The sequence below is a fragment of the Theobroma cacao genome, chromosome 2, assembly GCF_053813885.1.
Source record: "Theobroma cacao isolate CCN51 chromosome 2, ASM5381388v1, whole genome shotgun sequence".
NCBI classification, from domain to species: domain Eukaryota; kingdom Viridiplantae; phylum Streptophyta; class Magnoliopsida; order Malvales; family Malvaceae; genus Theobroma; species Theobroma cacao.
The window spans coordinates 36,248,351-36,270,469 of NC_142640.1; positions in this window are offsets into that span (position 1 = coordinate 36,248,351).

Consider the following 22,119-nt stretch of genomic DNA (forward strand, 5'->3'; position numbering starts at 1 on the left):
TATGCATCTTTTCACAAGCCCTTTGTGCTTTTTTACTTGTTCACCTTAAAAACTCTCCAAAGTCTTAAACCAACACTTTCTCTCACTAGCTATGTATTTTAGAGAGAGAAAAAAAGACTTTTTATAATAGTTTGGGAATTCTTGAGAAGGAATCCAATTACAAATCTAGCAAGGTGAATGTTGAAATTGAGTTGATATTTTTAGTTGTTGATAATGTCTAGTAATTTGATTTGTGAGTGTTTTCTTGTTGAGATTGTTTAATCATTTTTAGTGTGACTAGAGTAGTGCAAATAATAGCCATTTAATGGTAGTTGGAAGCTAGTAGGAATGACTAGTAGAACTCAATTTAGAAAATAGCTTTGGAGTAGTATTAATGCCAAGTTGAGTTGATGGTGATGTTGTTGTGTGTGATAGGTTCCAATGAAACCTCATACCTTTATTCGGAATCTTAGTCGAGTTAGAGCCCACCAAAATATCAATACAGACTGGTGAGTGAACTTGAATTTTAAATTTTTTTTTGGGAAATGTAAATGTAGTTGGACGAAACATATGAATGAGTTTATCCAACCTTTCTTTAAAAATGTGTGCTGGGGAACAAGCCCTTGATAAAATGTTTTGATGTTGTGAAATGTGAAATGTGTAAAAAGATGAATCAAAGTACTCCTATATTATATTAATATGTATATTATGCATTGGATGTTCATTTTTGTGTGATGATGATGACCCAGCTATGTGCGTGTGGGAGTGCACATGAGTTGATGATGACCCAGCTATGTGCAGTGTGGGAGTGCACATGAGCTGATGATGACCCAACTATGTGCGAGTGACAAGTGCACATGAGCTGATGATGGTGGGATGGTATGCATGATGATATATATATATATATATATGTGTGTGTGTGTGTGTGTGTGTGTGTTATAGAAAGTTCATGAGTATGGTATATGGTTGTAATACATGTGAATCTTGCATGTTAAACCTTGGAAATTTCTAAGCATGTTCAAGTTGATTTTTTCTTTGCAGCTAAATGGCCTTCTCTTGAGAGAATGAAAACTTGCTGTTGGTGTCCAGTTTCTCGCTGCAGCGAAAAACTCTCGGGTTTGGGAGGTTACATTGGCTTGAGTCTCACTGTAGCAAGAAAGTTGCTGAAGTTTCTAGCTGCAGCGAGAAACATTTTATTTTGTCGCCTGAATCTCGCTGTAGCGAGAAACTTTCTGTCCTGCTTACCTCTTTGTTTGGTTGCTGCCTTATTTTCCATTTCTTTAGTACCATAGTTGATCATGGATTTCCAACATCAAGGAATTAATTAATTAAGTTTTAAATGAGGGGTTTTAGTGATAAACCCTTGACCAGTCGAGAAACCCTCGGTCAGCTTATACTTTGAGCCAAATTTAGCTGCAGCGAGGACCCAACGTTTCACTTAACTTGCTTGAATGTTATTAAAGTTTTTACTCTTCAAATCATTTGTTGTGCATGGATCCTTTATCGTCAAGTCACTAACTCATTAACGGTTTAATGAGGGGTTTTAATAAGAATTTAACTAAGTTGGATTATTTTTGAAAATAAGTGCATTATGATTTCTTAACTTTTCTTATCGATTGCTTGCTCCCTTCCTTTGTTCACTCACTAGGTTTATACTCACTGTTTTCAACTTCACGTTTTCAGATCAGGAGGTAGCCGGTAACTAGGTCGAAGTGTCCTTGTAGATTCGTTTCCTTGGTAGGTATCTCGACATTCAATAGCTGAACTTTCACTAAGTCTCTCCGCTAGAAGTCGAGTATCCTTTTTTGTTTTGTATAGACAACTCTGATGTAAATTATTAAGATATACGTTTTAGACAATATATGTATATTTGATTGGAAATGCCACTACGAGATGGCTATGGTTAGCATTATTTTGAATTGAAATTATGAAATGTGACTTTAATAACTTATGATGAAATGATGGATAGGTTATATAAATAGGCTTGCTTGGGCTTAGTGGGCTACATCCATTGGGCCCATGCACTGGTCATGGTCCGAAATTTGGGTCGTCATAGAAAGTTTCGGACAGTGGATACCTTCCTAGGATAATAACCCCCATTTGCTATTGCCTCTTTCATATTTTCCTTTGACCATTCCTCAAGAAATTTTTTTTCACACCTTCCCTTATGTTAGAGCTGTCCTCACTTTCAAGGCTTTCACTACTCTAGAGACTTTCCATACTATGAAACAATATTTACAAATCTAGTGGGATCCATCAAATAAGAATCTAAGATTGGCTACTCTTCTGACTCCCTAGATTAGGGCACCATTGGCTCCTAGCAGTGGAATCTAGCGATCCCTCGCTAGTACTATGAAAGGTATCCAGACAATCGTCCCTTCTAGACATGGCGTGCATAACAAGTGCACCTCCAAACCTATACGCAACTAAGCATCAATTGCTTAGCCATTTATATATCATAGCAATAGGTAGGTTTCTAATGAATTAGGGGACTCTGTAGCCTTCAGTCCTTAGCTTGTGTTGCACACCCACAATCCAAGGATGAGACTCTACACAAACTCCCACAACTCTTCTGATAGACACAAGACTCCTTAGAACTCAACTAAACCTAGAGCTTTGATACTAACTTTGTCACAGCCCAAATCTTGAACCATGACCGGTGTATGGACCACATAGGCATGGCCCACTAAGCCCAAGCAAGCCTTTCTATGAGAACTTGTTCATCAGACCATCTGCCCCTCATTTACCTCTAAGGTTCTTAATTCATAATTTTCAAAAATAATTTCTTCTCAAGAATAAATCAAGGCAACCAAACATATACCATTCACAAAATAATATTACCATTTGCCAACCTGTGGCGACATTATCATGCAAACCAAACATACATTATTTACAATAGATTTCACGAATTACATTTAAATAACCATATACATGTGACACCTCGACCTTCATAGACGCGTAACTCAAGATGGAACTTATGTTTAAAGGTTTAATTTGAGCTAATGAGGCTATTTTTACGTTACTTATAATTATTTTATGTCGTTATAGGAGTAGGATCAAAAATAATTTTACTTGGTGAGGAAAGGTGCATAATGAACAATAGCCCTATCTGCATATGTTTTGATTTTTCAAGTATACCTCCCACTACAGAAGTCCAAAAAACATGATTTTTGAACCATTAGAACAATAAGAGGCAAGGATACAACTTTGATGTTTACCACTTTTCCCAGTTCTAGGGGGAAGGTGGTCAAAATCTTTATCAAAGTGGAAAAACCGCGCCAAAAGAACAGAAATTGGCAGAATGTTTAAGCGTCGCGGTGTTGGAAATTAAGAGCCGCGGCCCTAACCGTAAATTCCACAAATAACAAGATTTTGGGTTTTTGAAGCTAGGACTTTTGGGGGCTACTTAAGGGACCTATTTCAAAGGGTTTTGGACCTCTCCCTAGTGTCAAAAGAGTAAAAGATTGCACAAGAATAAGAGGAAGACAAGTGGCATTGCTAAGGGCATTATTGTAATTTCATGAACAATTGGATAAGCTTTAACTATAAATATCTTCATTTTCCAGCACCTTCCTCAGATTTCCAGCACTTCATCTTCTTCTTCTTCCTCCCATCCCACATTTCTTCACCTTCCATGGGAGTACTTTTCAAGCTTCCATAACTCTCTCAAGTTAGCCTTCATTTTCATGCTTTTGTGCATCTTTTTAGAACCTCTTATGCTCTTTCACTCTTTCACCTTAAAACCCCTGAAATGTCTTAGATCAATAATTTTTCTCACTAATTAAGGTTTTAGAGAGAGAAAAAAAGATCTTCTATAATAGTTTGGGAATTCTTGAGGAGATATTCAATTGCAAATCTAGCAAGGTGAGCATTGAAATTGAGTTGCTATTTTAGTTGTTGAGAATGATTAATAGTTAGATTTACGAGTGTTTTGTAGTTGAGGTAGTTTATTCATTTTGGTGTGATTATAATAGTGAAAAATAAATAGCCACTTAATGGTAGTTGGAAGCTAGTTAGGAATAACTAGTGGAACATGATTAAGAAGATAGCTTTTAGAGTTATGGTTATGTGATTGAGTAGATTGTGATGCTAATGTGTGATAGGCTCCACCGAAACCCGCATCACCATTCGAGGCATTAGTGGAAGTTGGAGCTGTTTTAAGAATCAACAAAGATAAGTGAGTGAACTTACATTTCAAAACCGTTTTGGGAAATGTGAATGTATTTGGACAAATATTTCAAATGATTTATCCAATTCTCTTTCAAGAAAAAGAAAAAAAAAAGGTGCTTGGGAACAAGCCCTTATGAAATGTTTTTATGTTGTGAAATGGAAAGTGTGATGAATCCATGTGTTTCGATATAATGTTGATATATATATATATATATATGTATAGTACATTGGTAGATAATATTGTGTAATGGATATAACCATGTGTGTGCACGATGTGGGGTGACGCACATACCGGTAATGACGGTGGTGAGGTAGGCGGATGATGATATTACCCGTGTGCATGATGTGGGGGGATGTACACGACGGCATTAGATGTGCACGATGTGGGGGGATGCACACGATGACTCCAATTATGTGCACGATGTGGGGGGATGCACATGAGCTAGGGAGGCGGTGTATGTATATATATACATATATGTTTGCATATGTTCACATGTATTAATGCAATAAAGATTTTATGAATAACATGTGTGACTATAATGTATGTGGAATCCTGCTTGCTGAACCTTGAGCATTTTTTTTAGTGTTCCAAATTGATTTGCATTGCAGTGAAATGGTTTATTTGGGATGAAAGGAAGTCTTTCTTGTTGTTCTATTTCTCGCTACAGCGAGAATGAAACTTTCTGTTCCGCTTGTCATTTGGCGGGTTTTTGCCATATTTTCCACTTCTCTAATTTCATGTTGAATATGAATTCTCTATCGTTACATGATTTATCAACCAAGGGTTCAATTGAGGGTTTTTAATAAGGACTTAAGCTAAAGTGCATCATTTTCAAATAAGTGCATTATGATTTCAAACTTTTCCTTATTATATGCTTGTTCCCTTCATATGTTCACTCACTGGGTTTATACTCATCGTTTTCAACTTCATGTTTTCATATCAAGAGGCAGCTAGTAACTAGGTCAAGGCGTCTTCGTATACTAGACCCTTGGTAGGTGTCTTGGCATTCAGTAACTATACATTCGTCTAAGTCTCTCTACTAGAAGTCGAGTATTCTTTTTTATATGTATAGACAAACCTGATGTAAATTGTTAAGATATATATTTTAGACAATGTATGTATATTTGGATTGGTATGTTAGTAAGAGTCAGAAATGGTTAGCATTATTTTGGTTCGAAATTAAGAAATGCGACTTTAGGAACTTTAATGGAATAATGAGCACGATAATATAGATAGGCTTGCTTGGGCTTAATTGACTACGTCCATTGAGTCCATGAGCCGGTCACGGCTTGAAAATCGGGTCGTGACAATACACATATAAAAGACCTTGACTATTAGCGAAGTGACTCTAGCGTGGGTACTATCATGGAGTGTCCTGGTAAACCTACTGTACGATGAACAAGAGGAAGCACCTCTACCTAGGATCCAACTACCTTCGAACCTGAAAACTAAAACATGAAGTTTAAAAGAATGAGTATAAACCAAGTGAGTGAACATAGGAAGGGAACAAGCAAACGATACTGAAGGTTTTCGAAAACATGATGCATTCATTTTAGAACACTTAGGAAATTCAACTTTCAAAAATCAGTGCAATTTAGCTTAATTTCTTGTAAAGCACCTTAATTCAACTTTTGATTATTTAATCTCTTGGGGTGAAGGATCTAGGATCAATAACGAAGTTGAAAAGAGTGGAAACTACAGTAAATATCCAAGCAAGAAAAGCAAGACAGAGAATTTCTCGCTGCAATGAAAATCAATTTGGAAGCAATTAATAATTTCAACATTCAACATTCATTGCAATCACATAATATTTTCTCTAACCTCTCTATGATATATGTAAACATGTATACAACCACCAGCTCATCAGCTCATCTACACTCCCACACCGCACATGGCTGGAATCATTATGTGCACTCTCACACCACACAAGGCACTATCATCATGTACACTCCCACACCGCACACCACCAGCACCGTCATGTGAACTCCCACATCACACATGCACGGTTATAGTTATCATACAACACTATCATTCAAGGCATAACATACATATCCACATAATATAGGAACACATGGTTTCATTATATTACACATTTCACAACGTAAAATGTTTCATCAATGGTTTGTTCCCATGCACATTTTAAACGAAAGACCAATAAAATATTTCAAGTGATTCAATCAAACACATATGCATTTATCCCAAAACATTTTAATGCAAGTTCACTCACCTCGATAATGCCACCTTACAAAATTAGCACCAATAAGGCTTGACTCCAAGTTAAGTCTTGAAGTACCATTGAAACCTGTATTTGCCAATAAACAATAATAGCTTCAATATATCATAAATTTGAACTCAATAATTCTAATAAACACACACTAGATAAACTGCATTCTAGCCTAATATTTAACCTAGAATTCTAGTCTAATTCATAACCCACTATACCAATTATTCCAATTTAAAGATTCTTTACCTTGGTGAGCTTGGAGGCGTAAGGATCAACAAAAACATAATATTTCCAAGAAAAAGAATTTGAAGAAATTAGGAAATACAATCTGAAAATATAACCCATAAATTCTAAAATTCAAGAGTTGAAAATACATACCTTTTGGCATTAAAAATGAAAGCAAGAAAGATAGATTTTTTTTCTCTCTCCTAGGGTTTGATTGTGTTGAAAATCAGGGTTAAAAGCTATGGGCTTTGGTGCCCAAGAAGTTAGGAGAAAGAAGCAGTGAGACAAGAAAGGAAAGGGAAAGAAAACAAGGAAAGGAAAATGAAAGAAAATTTATTTTCATGGTGGTGAGATGAAAATGGCGTGGGAGCATGAAGGAGAAGAAGAAAATATCTTTTGAGTGGATAAGAATCGATCATGGGAGAAAAAGATAAGAGTCAAAGCTTCCTTTGGAAGCTTTGACCAAGTTAATGGCAAAATTACCATTTTGCCCTCGAAGGTTTTTACCCCTTTTTAATTAAGTCCTCCCACAATCTTTTAATTCCAATTTCTTTCTATTTTTCTTCCCTGACACTTGTACCAAAAAAATATCAAGTTCACACTGCAACGCAGTATCACCATAATATTTAAATATATACTTACCCGAGCTAGCTTTACTTAATAAAGATACACGGGCCCTAGTAACATCATTTTTCTCCAAAATTCCCTCGTTCTTCTTATCCCCCACTTAGGTTGACCATATACTCCCCCATCATGACTAATTTTGACATTGAATAAAATATTAATATTTTAATATGATTTTATTCCAAAATTTTCCACTTATCTCCTTAGTACCCAAAATACCTTATTATGCCTTGATTCACTTTCGAATCACTTTTTATATCATTAATTCATCCTCAATAAAAATATTATTATTTAATTATTATTCCTAAGCGTGCGGATAGTTTTACTCTAGAATATTTCTTTCACTCGTCACTACTCTTTGACTCTTAAATTCACGTCAATTAGCCCTTTGTCTAATTGATATGGTTGTTGACTACCATACGGGGGTACGAGGTGTTATAAGTTGCTATGAAAAAGTGAAGAATTCTGAGCTAAGCATTTTTTATTTCACTAGCATAACTTCTAAAGGGAAACTTCTCCCTTTTTTCGATGATAACTTCCCACAGATGGTTCGGTTCATATTTCTCTGGCATTTTGTATTCTCCTACTTCAAATTTAGTCTTTATGAATTCTCCTAGATCTTGAGCATTAATTTGAAAATCTTTACCACTTAAGAACACATTTAATCTATCCTTTGTAAACTCATCTTCTTCTTCCAATTCAGTTTTGTCAATAGCTATACTGTAATATAGCTCCTTAATTAAAGTTGGACTATACATTTTACCACCAAATGTATCATGACCCAAATTTTGGGCCATGATCGGCGTATGGGCCCAATGGACATAGCCCACTAAGCCCAAGCAAGCCTATTGATATGACTTGTTCATCATTCCATCAAAAGTTGCTAAAATCACATTACATAATTCCAATTCAAAATAATGCTAACCATTGCCAATTCATATTGGCATTACCAATCAAAATATACATATATCGTCTAAAACATACATCTTAATAATTTACATCGGGTTTGTCTATACACAACAAAAGGGATACTCGACTTCAACAGGAGAGACTTGGGTAAATGTACAACTATTGAATGTCGAGATACCTACCAAGGAGACGAATCTACGAGGACACCTCGACCTAGTTACTGACTGGCTCTTGATTTGAAAACATGAAGTTGAAAACAGTGAGTATAAACCCAATGAGTGAACAAAGGAAGGAAACAAGCAAATGATAATAAAATTTTAAGAAATCATGATGCACTTATTTTCAAAAACAATGCAATTTAGTTTAATTCTTGTTAAAACCTCTCATTAAACCCTTAATTGGTTAATCACTTGATGATGAATGTAAAACCTGACCCTATAAATACATGTCATGACATACATGCACTGAGTAGCATGTTATTATGCTAGGAAAGCACCTAAGAAAAGACGAAACTCAATATCGTACCTAACGGTACACTTGAGTTGATTTAACCTCGAACTAGTTCAAATAGGAATTTTAGGATGAAATTTACTATTTTATAGTCAAGGAATGACTAAAAATGATTGTTCGCAGTTCGAGGGTTCATTTGGTGTAAAATTGGAAATTTGGATGTTTAGGGGCAAAATTTGAGATTTTGAGAGAATTTAGATCAAATTTGACAAATTGGAGAATGGTATGAGTATAAGGGATGAAAAATATGTCTATGGGCAATTTTTCAGTTTTTTGGGCAAAAATGTAATTTTTCACTTTTGCGAGGGCAAAAGTGTAAATTTCAAAAATTACTCCACCGAGACTTTGGATAAGTCTGAGAATTTTATCTAAGCTATGGATATGTGGGACAAGTGTATGGTGAAAATTTGGAAACAAATGGATGAAATTTTAAAAATGGGCCAATGGGAAAGTGACACGTGGCATTTTTAAAATGAAATAATATTATTTTAATGAAAAGTCAGCCCATTTAAACCCCATTTTAAGTGCTGGCCGGCCATAAGGAAGAACAAGAGAGGAAATAGAGAGGAAAGGAAGAAAAAAAAGAAAAACCAAAGAGAAACAAGAAAATTCAAAGGGAAATTCGCGTTTTTCGCCCGTTTACGCGTCTAACGGTAAGATTTTTTTATTTTAGCTTGATTTCTACCTTTAGTATGCCTTTATTTCCATTTAGCATGCTTGAGGAGAGAGATCAAAAAGTGATATCAAGGGCTGGACGGAATTCTAGGGGAGAGAAATTGAAATTTTTAGGTTTTGATTTTTAGTTAAATTGATAGTTTTAGTTAGTTAAATGTGTTTAGAAATTAAATTGGGCAAGAAATCATTAAATTTTCACAATACCCACTCTTTCCTGGATGCTCAATGCTGTACAATGATGATGAATTGATTTTATTCTAAGGGAAATGAAGAGAAAATGATAAAAAAAAGCGATTAAACGTGATAGAAAAACAAAGTAGAAAATTAACCGAGTTAATGTCCCATTTTTAGCCGAATTTTCCAAGGAAGGGAGTGAGCTGATTTTGGTGATTTTAGAGGAATATTGGCTGATAATTAATGGTTAGAAATGTTGGAGAGAGAATGGGACAATTTAGAGCTAAAATGGAGTGTGTTACCAATTTATCGGGTAAAGTGCCAAAAATAGGTTAATATCGCGTTTAAGACATTTTTAGCTATTGCATTTCACACCATGCATTAGTATAGGATTTAAGTTAATTATATAGTGATTTAGCATCAATGTGATGAATTGTGTAAATTTTTGTAATGTGCCTAGGAGGAGAGCCTTCCGAAAAAGGCAAAAAAGTCGTACCCGACGAGTAGTGATCGGGGCGCTTAGAAAGCTTTTAGTTTGTACAAACGGTGAGTAAGCTTATTATTATTGTAAATTATCTAGAGTTTATTTTTAAATGCCCTTTATGTATTTTATGAAATGAAAACAAGATTAAAACGAGATTTTTGATGTTTTAGGAATAAATGTGACAAATAAAAATATATTGTATTGATTATGAAATTGAGTAATTGGAGGCTGCAAATTGACTTGAAAAATATATATTTTCCTAGGAATGGCTTATGAGAAATGAGTATATGTGGCTATATTTTGTGAGTGCGTTGGGAAATTTATGTAAGTTGTTTTTACTATGCAAGCTGGATAAATAAATAAAAGCCACGTTATACTGTCGAAATTTTATTAAAATTGGTGGGTTAGTCACTACAGTGAGGGGTTTCCGTGGACTGCCTATTAGAGTGGCATGATAAACCCAGTTATATAGTTACTCCGGTTATAGAGGCGAGGAGGGTAACTCCCGAGGTAGTATTAGAGCTCACTTCACGTCGAACACCCCCGTGAATGTGTAACTCGGCCAACGCCAAGGGACGGCTTGTTTTAAAAATAAAAATGTGTTTCACGTGTGAATATTTTAACACCCTTGACGGACTCGGTTAGATGCTTCGGCCAAGGTATCCCCGAGGATTAGTTTTGGCTTGAGCCTTGTTTGAATAAAAGACATAAGCCTTAACAACTGTTTTGGTAAATTACAAATACGTTATCGTTTAAGAAATAAATTGGAAACATTATGAAATGGGTTGAAATTTGTTGTTTAAACTTGCCTCCATTTTACTCGCCTTTAGATATTTATGATAATGTTTGTTTACTCATTGGGATTGCAAAATCTCACCCAACTCCTTTCCACCCATTTTAGGTTCAGTATAGACTGTAGATAGCTGATCTCATCGAGGACTACCATTGGATCTGCATTTTCCAAACCGTAGGTTCACAGTCCTCTTTACTTTTGTTTATTCGGGAGCCCTCTTGTTATTGTAAATTAAATTAAATATTTTGGCTTACTGTATTTCAGTATGTATAAATTTATTTAGCTTTTACGCTATAAAAATTATTCACGTATAACTCTATAAATATTGTTTTATAAGAAAATAGAATATTTCCCTTAATATTTCTTTTATTTTCTTATTATATTCAAATAACCGTAATTTCGTTTTAAATGAAGATTTTAGACTTTTAAACTCATTTTGAATATGAATTATGTGTTTCGTACTTGTATATTACGTTTTAGCCAGTTTCAAAATTTTTGAGAAAAAATGACCAAAATACCCCTGTGTGGTGAAAATTTTATTTTGATTGTTTTTGATCTAAAATAGTGTATATTCTCTAAAAACTCGATATTTAACAATGATTGCTCACAATAAAGGAAAGAAACTGATATGTAAGCCTTGCGAGATTTCGGTTTGCATTTCGGATAATGAGTGTCAATCGGGAGGTCGCGGCGATTGTCATGGGCTTGAGGGAGGTTCCGGGTCATGACAATGAAGGATCCATACATAATAAAGAATTTGAAAAGTGAGAACTTTAGTAGCATTCAAGCAAGTCAAGTGAAATGACGGGTCCTCGTTGCAGCAGAAAGGCATTCTCGCTGCAGAGAAATTTGGCACAAATTATCAGCTGGCCAAGGGTTTCTCAACTGGCCGAGGGTTTCTCACTAAAACCCCTCATTTCAAACTTAATTAATTAATTCCTTGATGTTGGAAGTCCATGATTAACTATGGTGCTAAAGAAGTGGAAAATAGGGCAGCAACCAAACAAGGTAACAAGCATAATAGAAGGTTTCTTGCTGCAGCGAGCCTCCCAACCGGAGAGTTTCTCGCTGCAGCGAGAAATAGAATACCAAGAAAAATTCTCATTATGTCAAGCAAAGGCCATCCTGTTGCAATGACAAAATCATCTTGAAAATACTCAACAATTTCCAGGGTTCAACATGCAGGATTTCACATACATTACAACCATATACCATATTCATGAACTTTCTATTACATAAATATATATATATATATATACATAAATAACCACCAATACCACCATTACCTCACCAAGCTCATGTGCAACCCCTAGATCGCACACATAGTTGGAGTCATCATGTGCATCTCCCACATCGTGCACAACTAATACCGTTGTGTGCATCCCCCATATCCCGCACAGACAATATCATCATCCACACTCCCACACCCGTTATCACCAGCATGTGCTCTCCCACATCGCGCACATGCTCAGTTTTAATTACAAACAATATTACTATCAATAAATATCATATATATATTTAGATATATATATTAACATAACACAAGGCACATGGATTCATCAAAGTCGCGTTCCACAATGCAAAACATTGCATTAAAAGCTTGTTCCCATGCATATTTTAGAGAAAGACAAATTAAATATTTTAATGGATTTAACCAAACACATATGCCCTAATCTCAAAACATTTTAATGCAAGTTCACTCACCTTAGTGGGTTTGTAATTGAATTTCTTTTCAAAATTCTTCAAGCTATTATAGAAGTTGTCTCTTTCACTCTCTAAAACACCTAGCTAGTGAGAGGAAGTATGGAAGTAAGACTTTTCAAGGGTTTTAAAGTGAGAGAATGAAAGAGCACAAAAGGTTCTACGAAAGGGTGCACAAAAAATGAAAATTAGAGCTAGCTTGAGAGAAGTTATGGAGGTTTCAAAACAAGCTTCCATGGAGGATGAAAGAAACGTGAGATGGGAAGAAGAAGATGAAGAAGCTGCTAGAAAAATGATATTTATAGCTAAAGCTTATCAAATCTCTACTCAAATTACGAAAATGCCCTTAACAAGTTGGCTTGTTCTCCTCTAATCCTTCGTGCAATCTTTTTACTCTTTTGACACTAGGGCAAGGGCCATAATAGTCTAGAAATACTAGGGTTCACGAAAACTTAAAATTTTGACTCGAGATGAAAAATGATCGTTTTGCCCCTACCTTGCAAATCATCATTATTTTTATTTCTTTCATCATTTTACCCTTATTTTCATCATTCATTTATTCTTTAGGCCTACTTAGGCCTTAATATTGTTTGAAAGCCTACTTATAGGGGCTCATTAAGGAAATGATGAAATTACCACTGGCCCCTGTTATCGCATCTACACCTAGTTACTAGCCTATAGAGATCAAGGTCTCACAAAATGTACTCATAAATCTTAATTTTAGAAGTTCAAAATATCCCTTAAGATATTCTTTTACTCCTAGTGAATCATCAAAACCTTCCCAGTTAAAGAATTTTCGACACGAGATTTTGGCATTTTCAATCCTTCTAAATCTATCAGCATGCAAGTCATCTCGAAAACGAAAGGAAGAATCAGTACCTTTCTTTGCAAAGGATCTTCCATCTGTCCATCTTTTTCCTTTCTTTATTAATTTCCTTTTTCTTCTCAACTAAATGCCTTTTGATTTTTTTTTTTTTTTTTTTAGGGAATGTGATGAAGAATCATCAATTTTCCTTTTACCTTTCCCTTTTCAGCTACTTTGTGGGTGTTGGAAGTTTTTTCCATGGGATTTTCTTTTCTAGGGTTTCTCAAGTTTCAGAGGAAAAAATGGAAAGGAAAATATAAAGGCTTTTGGATTTTTCAATGCAATTGACTTTCTAAGTAGATGGGAGGTCTTTTATGGGGAGTTATAATCTATTACCCACGTTTTAAGTGGGCATTATTCTGTACCATTTGCCTAGTTTTTTTTTTTTTTAAAATTCTTGCGCAATAGCCTATCTCTTTCACAGTTATCCTCTAATCAATTAGAGAAAGCCTTAATTGATTACTACGTTTCTGACTTGAAAGCCCTTTAACTACCAGACTTGTATTAATCGGTTAAGGGAGTTGCTAACTAATTATTACCTCACTGTCTCAAGTTAACTTCTATAACACAAAATTGTTTTAATTGATTAGGAAAGTCCTTAACTGATTAGAATGAATCTATCTTCCATGTAAGGTCCTTTAGCTAACCTAGAATATTCACTAATCAATCACACCAAGCAATAGACGCACTCATCATGCAATATATACATCATCCAAAACATCATCATTTCAGCATAATTCAGATTTTAGTAGCATCAGTCATCCCTAAATCTTTCCTAATTCTACAAAATTGTTCTTCATTCAATGGTTCTATGAAAATGTTAGCTAATTGATGCAACATATCTACAAAATCTATTTCAATATCTCCCTTAAGCACATGATCTCTAATGAAATGATGTCTAATTTCAATGTGCTTGGTTCTAGAGTGTTGAATAGGATTTTTGGAGATATATATGGCACTCATATTATCATAATAAATGGGAAATTTATGTATAGCCATTCCAAAATCTTTTAGTTGTTGCCTAATTCATAAAATTTGTCCGCAACAACTACCTACTGATATATACTCAACTTCAGCAGTTGATAAAGCAACATAATTTTGTTTCTTGCAAGACCAAGACACAAACATGTTTCCAAGAAATTGACGAGTACCATTTGTGCTTTTTCGATCAGTTTTGCTACCAGCAAAATCAGCATCAGGGTAGCCAAAAAGATTAAAAGATGAACCTTTTGGATACTATAAGCCTAAGCTTTGAGTATCTAAAAGATATCTAAAATTCCTTTTTACAGCAGTCAAATGTGATTCCTTGGGACATGATTGGAATCTTGCACATAGGCATACACTAAATAAGATATCAGGTCTACTTGTAGTAAGATAAAGAAGTGAACCAATCATACCTCTATAGTGTTTTTGGTCCACATCTTTCCCTTTATCATCTTTGTTAAGCTTTGTGGAGGGACTCATGGGAGTTCCAATTGACTTCATATTCATTCCACCAAATGTTTGTAGCATTTCTTTGATATACTTCTCTTGGTTGATGAATATTCTATTCTCACATTGCTTGATTTGTAGACCAAGGAAAAATTTTAGTTTTCCCATCATGCTCATTTCAAATTCTCCCTGCATTTGTTTAGCAAAATTCTCACACAACCTTTCATTAGTATCACTGAATACTATATCATTAACATATATTTGAACAACAATTAAATCATTCTCTTTTTTCTAAACAAACAGTGTATTATCTACACTTTGCCTAGAGTATCCTTTCTCAATTAAAAACTTAGAAAGTCTTGCATACCAAGCTCTAGAAGATTGTTTTAATCCATAAAGTGCTTTGCGCAATTTATAAACATGATCAAGTTTATCAAAAACTTTAAATCAAAAGGGTAGTTCTATATAAATCATTTTTTGTGTAAAGCCATTAAAAAATGCACTTTTAACATCCATTTGAAATAATTTAAAGTTCATAAAGCATGCATAAGCAAGTAAATGTCTTATAGTTTCTAATCTACCAATTGGAGTAAAGGTTTCATCATAATCAATACCTTCTTCTTGATTGTAACCTTGAGCAACTAACGTTGCCTTATTTCTTACTATATTTCCCAACTCACCCATCTTGTTCTGAAATATCCATTTTGTACTAATAATTGGATGGTTGGTTGGCCTTGGAACTAAGGTCTAAACCTTGTTACTTTCAAATTGACCCAACTCTTCTTGCATAGCAATCATCCAACTCTCTTCCTTTTTAGCTTCCTCAAAGCTCCTTGGTTCTACTTGTGATATGAATGCAAGAAACTTGCAAGCTTCCCTTAATTCCTTTCTAGTTTTGACACCTTTCGAGGGATCACCAATGATGAGTTCTTGAGCTTATTCCTTACAAATCTCAAGCTTCTAGGAAGATTGTTGTGCTATTCTTCAATTCTTTCCAAGTCTCTTACTGGTGGTTCATTATCATCTTTCTCCTTTAACCTTTCTCCATCATTTTCTTTGTTGTCCAAGCTCATATTCTCCATTGTTTTCTCAATGTCATATGCATCATTATCATCAAGCACTACCTTTATTTGTGCAACGTTAGTCTCATTAAAAACAATATGAATTGACTCTTCTATAACTACAGTTCTTTTGTTAAACACTCTATATGCTTTAGAATTCAATGCATAGCCTAAGAAAATTGCCTCATCACTCAAAGCATCAAACTTTCCCAAAATGTGTTTCCCATTATTTAAGACAAAACATTTGCATCCAAAACTCCTTAGATGAGAATATTTGGTTTTGTTCCTTTGTAAAGCTCATAAGAGGTTTTAGAAATCATGGCTTTAATGGAAACTCTGTTTAGTATATAAACTGCAGTGTTTACAGCTTCAACCTAAAAATATTTTGGCAAGTTATATTCACAAATCATTGTTCTTGCCATTTCTTTTAGAGTCCTTTTTTTTCTTTTAACAACTCCATTTTGCTATGGAGTTCTAGGAGTAAAAGAATTGTGATCAAAACTATTTTCATTGCAAAAATTTCAAAATTATCACTTTCAAATTCAACACCATGATCACTTCTAATACCAACAATGGTGAGGCCTTTTTCATTCTGATCTCTTCTACAATGTTTAATAAAATCTAGCAATGCATCATCTTTATGAGCAAGAAAATACACCCATGTAAACCTAGAATAGTCATCAACAATAACAAAGCTATATGACTTGCCTCTTAGACTAGCAATAGTGATTGATCCAAATAAGTCAATGTGAAGTAATTCAAGTGGGCTAAAGGTTGATATGACTTTCTTTGATTTGAAAGAACTTCTAACTTGTTTTCCAAATTGACATGCATCATAAACTTTTTCATTCTCCAATAATATCTTTTGAAGTCCAATGACTAAGTCTTTTCTCAAAAGTTTTGAAATTGTATGCATACTAGCATGTCCTAACCTTCTATGCCATAACTGACTATTACAAACATCATTTGCAATCAAGCATGATTCACAAGTCTTAATTTCATCAACAAAAATGACATACATATTTTTAATTCTTTTGCCAATGAATGCTACTTTGTTAGTGTTAACATCAATTACTTGACATGTATGGGAATCAAAGCATACTCTAAAGGCTCTATCACAAAGCTGACTAATGCTTAGCAAATTATGTTTTAAACCTTTAACAAAAAAGACATTCTTGATTGGTGTTTGAGATGTATTACCAATGGTTCCAATTCCTTGGATAATACCCTTGGAGTCATCACTAAAGGAAACACTACCACATTTCTGACTATCAAGCTTAGCAAATATGTTTTCATTACCAGTCATTTGTCTCGAGCAACCACTGTCCAAGTACCAAGGCTACCTTTTCTTTGGTTGAGCTTCAAAACATTGATCCTTTTGTCCTCGTTCAACCTACAAAATAGATTTTTAGTTTTTCTTTAAAGGTACCTATACTTTGATGGGTCTTTGGGGGTTAGCAATCACATGGAATCCTTTTGGAACTGAAACCAATTTCGTTATAGGAAATATTCTATTAGAATGAAAACATTCATAAGACAGATGACTTTTCCTACCACACACATAACAATGACATGAGATAGCATTAATTTTCCTTCAAAGGCTTATTTTTCTTTTAAACTCTTCTACATCTTTTGATTTCAATTTTAGTCTTTCTTGTCTATCAACTTCAATTGCAGCATTTTCATCAAGAACTCTTTGTAATTCGAAACTTTTACTTTCCAATTCAAGCTTCAAGAATTCAGAATCAGTTTGGAATTGTTCTAGTTCAATTTGAAGCATGTTCTTTTGATAAAAAATAGAGTTGTACTCATGCTTAATTTTTCTAAGTCTTCATTCAATGCAACAACCTTTTTCTTCATAGTCTTATATTTTACAGAAAGTTTTTCAAATTTAGCCTATAGACAGTCATATCCATTTTGCAATTCATCATAAAAAATATCACATTAATTAGAAGTTACCTTAATTTCTTCTTCCTTTGCCATCAAGCAAAAATTGGCTCTTTCTTCCAATTTTTCTTTTTCTTTTTTTGAACTTGATGAATCACTATCAGACCATGTTGCTGCCACCATTGTACTTTTTGCTTTCTTTATTTGCTTTGAGGTTTCTTCTTTGAGTAATCAGCATTTCAAATTGAAGTGTCTTGGTTTTTTGCATTCAAAGCACACCATCTCATCCTTCTTGCTAAGATCATCTTTGTGCTTGTTTTCCCAAGAGCGACCTTGATCCTTCATGTAATTTTTTCTTCCAAACTTTCTGTTTTTTTTGTCCCATTAGCTTTCTAAATTGTCTGGCCATCATGGTTTGCTCTTATCATCATCACTTGATAGCTCATCGAATTCTTCCTTTAGTAAACTAGTTTTGAGTGCCAAATTTTTCTTCTTCTCTTTGTCTTCTTTCTATTCCTTTTTTTCTTCCTCTTTCACTTCAAGTTCATGTGTGAGGAGTGAGCCATAAATTTCATCAAGTGTGACCACATTAAGATCTTTGGCCTCTCGAATAGTTGTGACTTTGGGTTTTTAGCTCTTAGGAAGACATCTAAGTAATCTTTTTACTATCTCATGTTTACGAATGGTTTTTCCAAGTTGATTGAGCTTGTTTGTAATATTGGTAAACCTATCGAACATGGTAGTGACATCTTCACTCGGTTTCATTTCAAACATTTCATAATTGTGGGTGAGTAAGGCAATTTTTGACTCTTTTACTTGAGAAGTCACCTTATGATTAACTCTATGTTTTTCCCAAATTTCTTTTGCTGTAATACAGTTAGAGATTTTGTTGAATTCCAAAGGAATGAATGCACAATGAAGTGTGTTGATGGCTTTAAAATTTGTTTAGACCTTTTTGACTTCATCCTCAATCCACTCAACTCTAGGCTTAGGCATTTTCTCAATAGTGAGAAAACTAGGTGAGGTGGGAACATAAGGTCCTTCCATAATAACATCTTACATTTCATAGTCAAGGGTTCGAATGTATATGGACATCACCGTTCTTCAATAGGTATAATTTGATCCGTCAAATGGAGGAGGCCTACTTGTGGATTGTCCCTCAACAACAACTTACTTTTGCAAAGCCATGTGGATCTTCCCTAAGAATATTAAGCCTTAAATTTGAGGATATGGCTCTAATACCACTTGTTGATCCTGTTTGAGTGCTAGAGGTGAGTGAATAGCACTAAAACTTTTTTGCTCAGCCCTTTACCGCTTGAAAAGCACTTAATCAACTAGATGAAGGGAAGGACTAGAACTTGTTAAAATTACAGGACACGAAGTAAGAAAGGGTAAAGAGAAATGGATAATGCAAGAGTATTTATAGGGGTTCGGTCCCCTTAACCTATATCCACTACCTTGATCTCTCAATCAAGGATTTTTAACCCAACTTCACTAAACCAATGAAATTAATAGCTTCCACCAAGCTTTTACAAGGTGAGCTTTTAACCCAATCTCTAATCCCTTATAACAAGCTTTAGAGTGCTTCCAACACTCTAATTTCCCAAGAAAAAGAAGGAAAATAAGTATAACTAAGTACCTTTAGAAGTCTGGATACATTACAAACAAGCTCAAACACCTTTTCTGATTTTGGAATGAAGAACAAGTGTTTTTAGTGAAGAATATTTGGCTTTTTGCTCAAAGTAGCTTGTTTCTCTTTAAATCTACAACTCTCTACCTTTTTTGACCGTTGGAGCTTTTTTTTTATATCTAAGGAGTCAGATTTTTCTGTTTGAGACAATTTCTAGCTCTTAAGAACAACTCCGATGCACTTCTAGCCATTTTTTTTTGTCTTTTAGTGTTTAAATTCAAAAAGGGAGACAAACTTCGGCTAACCGGTTCCAAGCAACTCAACCGATTAGAGCTTATCTGCCTTGCATATCTTGCTATTGTGTTCTCTGCTCTAACCGATTATAGGAGTCTCTAACTAATTAAGAGTTCTCTACCTTCAAACTCCTCTTTTTCAGCAGACTTCTTCTAACTAGTTACGGCAAGCTCTAACTGATTACAAACTTTCTATTTTCACTTCTCTACACAATAGTCTTCTTCTAATTGGTCAGCACTTCCTTTAACAGATTGAGGCTTGACTTCCTTTAGCCATAGCTAATTAAAATCAGCTTCAATCGACTAGAAGATTTTCGAATTTTGATTTCTCCATTTTGGCTCCCTTCAATGATCAACAATATTTTCAAACTTGTTTTTAGCGCTTGAAGATACTAGGACCTTATGCTCTAACCTATTAACTAGACCTTTTAACTTATTAGTATATTTATATTTTGCTTCAACTTATCACACAACCATGCCTTAGATAATTAAGGTCCCTTGATAATAGTTACTAAGATTCTGTTTTTGTTCATTACTTGCTCTTTCCCACTTAATTGATTGACTCTTCATTAAACTTAGCAAGCTCCTTGACTTGCCTTTAATTAACAACTTTGTTAGGGGTATAAAATTAAATCTGGCACACTTAAATAGTGAAGTTAGACATTGATGAATGAGGAATATTTTGTTATCATCAAAAACATATGGAGTCAACACATAGGCCACCCGTGTGGCTCACATCACAGCGCACGGTCACACACAATTCACATATATACATGTACACATTTATTATTCTTTAGCCTAGGTTCATTTGTCTAGGCCTACGTACAAAATCTAGTATTAGTGTAGTGTATTTTCCATGCATAATGCGTTACATGCATTTAAACTAAACCCACTCTCAGTGACAATAGGAGACACTCCTTGCCAAGCTCCGATCCTTAGCCTCTAATAGTCGTCTATCTTGTCAATGAGTTGATTTAACTCTGTTTCCCCTTTCAAACACATTAGAACATCAAAAGATTAATTATTCCTAGCTTTTAGAAAATGCCAGCTTTTCACACAATTAACTAAATCTTAGCAATCTAACTATTGAAGCTCAAATTCTTCATTAATGAGCTAAAGCCATACTTTGCAAGTCAGATTGTACGAGTCTGAGCTCCCAAATTCCTCAATCCAAGCCAAAGAGGGAAAAATACCAAATCTAGAGAAAAGTTAGATTCGAAGTTATTAACCGATTAAATTGGAAAATAATCAGTAAAAAAGTTAAATCTTACCTCCAGAATGGTTTCCCAAGCTCTAAATAGCTTCAAATCACTTCAAAAGTCCATTTAGGGCTTTAGGGTTTAGAGTTTCTAGAGAGAGAAAGGGAAAGAAAGAGCTAACAGAAAGAAATGGGTGGAATGGCCCGATGCCCCCTTTTTATTTTTATTTTTGCCTTTCATCTTTGATGTATCGATACATTTTGGCAATGTATCAATACATTTTCCCTAATTTCAAATGAATGTATGAATACATTGGGGAAATGTATAGATACTCTTCCCCTTGGGTGCTCTTTGCTTCAAATGTATCTATACACTTGGAAAATGTATCGATACATGTTCATCTTTAGTCAAATCTATCAATATATTCTCAAATGTATCGATAGAATATTCTTCCTCAGCCTTTGTTGTTCATCTTGCCATGAATGTATCAATACATTGGGGTACGTATCAATACTTTCACCCTTGTCGGTAGTTTTAAGCTTCCTAAAAACTCTAAAAGTCCAAATTTAACATTCCAATATTATTCTCAATTAATATTACACCTCAAATCTTTCATTTAAATTAATCCTGTGCATATAAATTCACAAACATAACATCGAACTTAGATCCAACCCTCAAATTATGGGATTTATCACATATTTCCTCAAACTTTTGCCCAAGTGTCAATATGTACACTCTTAAACGGTAAGCATACATATCATATCGTCAAAGTCCTCAAGACTCCACATATTTCGTAAATCATTCTTAGTTTACATCAAAAAATTGAGGGTGTTATAGAACTGCCTTCATGGTACCGGCCTTAAAAGACATAGCTATGCCTTCAGTCATTTTCCATTCTGCCCCTACATCACAAAACACCAAGAACCCCATCCAAATCAATGTTACTCGTCAAGATTAGCCATAGTCATCATTTTTAATATCATTTAAATTATAAAATTAATTGATGGTTGCACTATCAAAACGAACCTAACATCCTCACACAAACACTTGACCATGGATGTTCAATGGCATCAGCATAGAATTCTCAAACAGTTGGTAAAACAGCAGCCTCAAGTTGTTTACAAAATTGCTCCCATTGACACTCAATGGTGACCTTATGAACAGAGCTATATAGCTTAGGATGGAGATCAATGCCACATTCCAGAATAGGGGCTTTATGCACTAATGATTGAGTATGTCTCTTAGCTACATTAGTAGACACAAATTTGCTACGACCAAATCGAG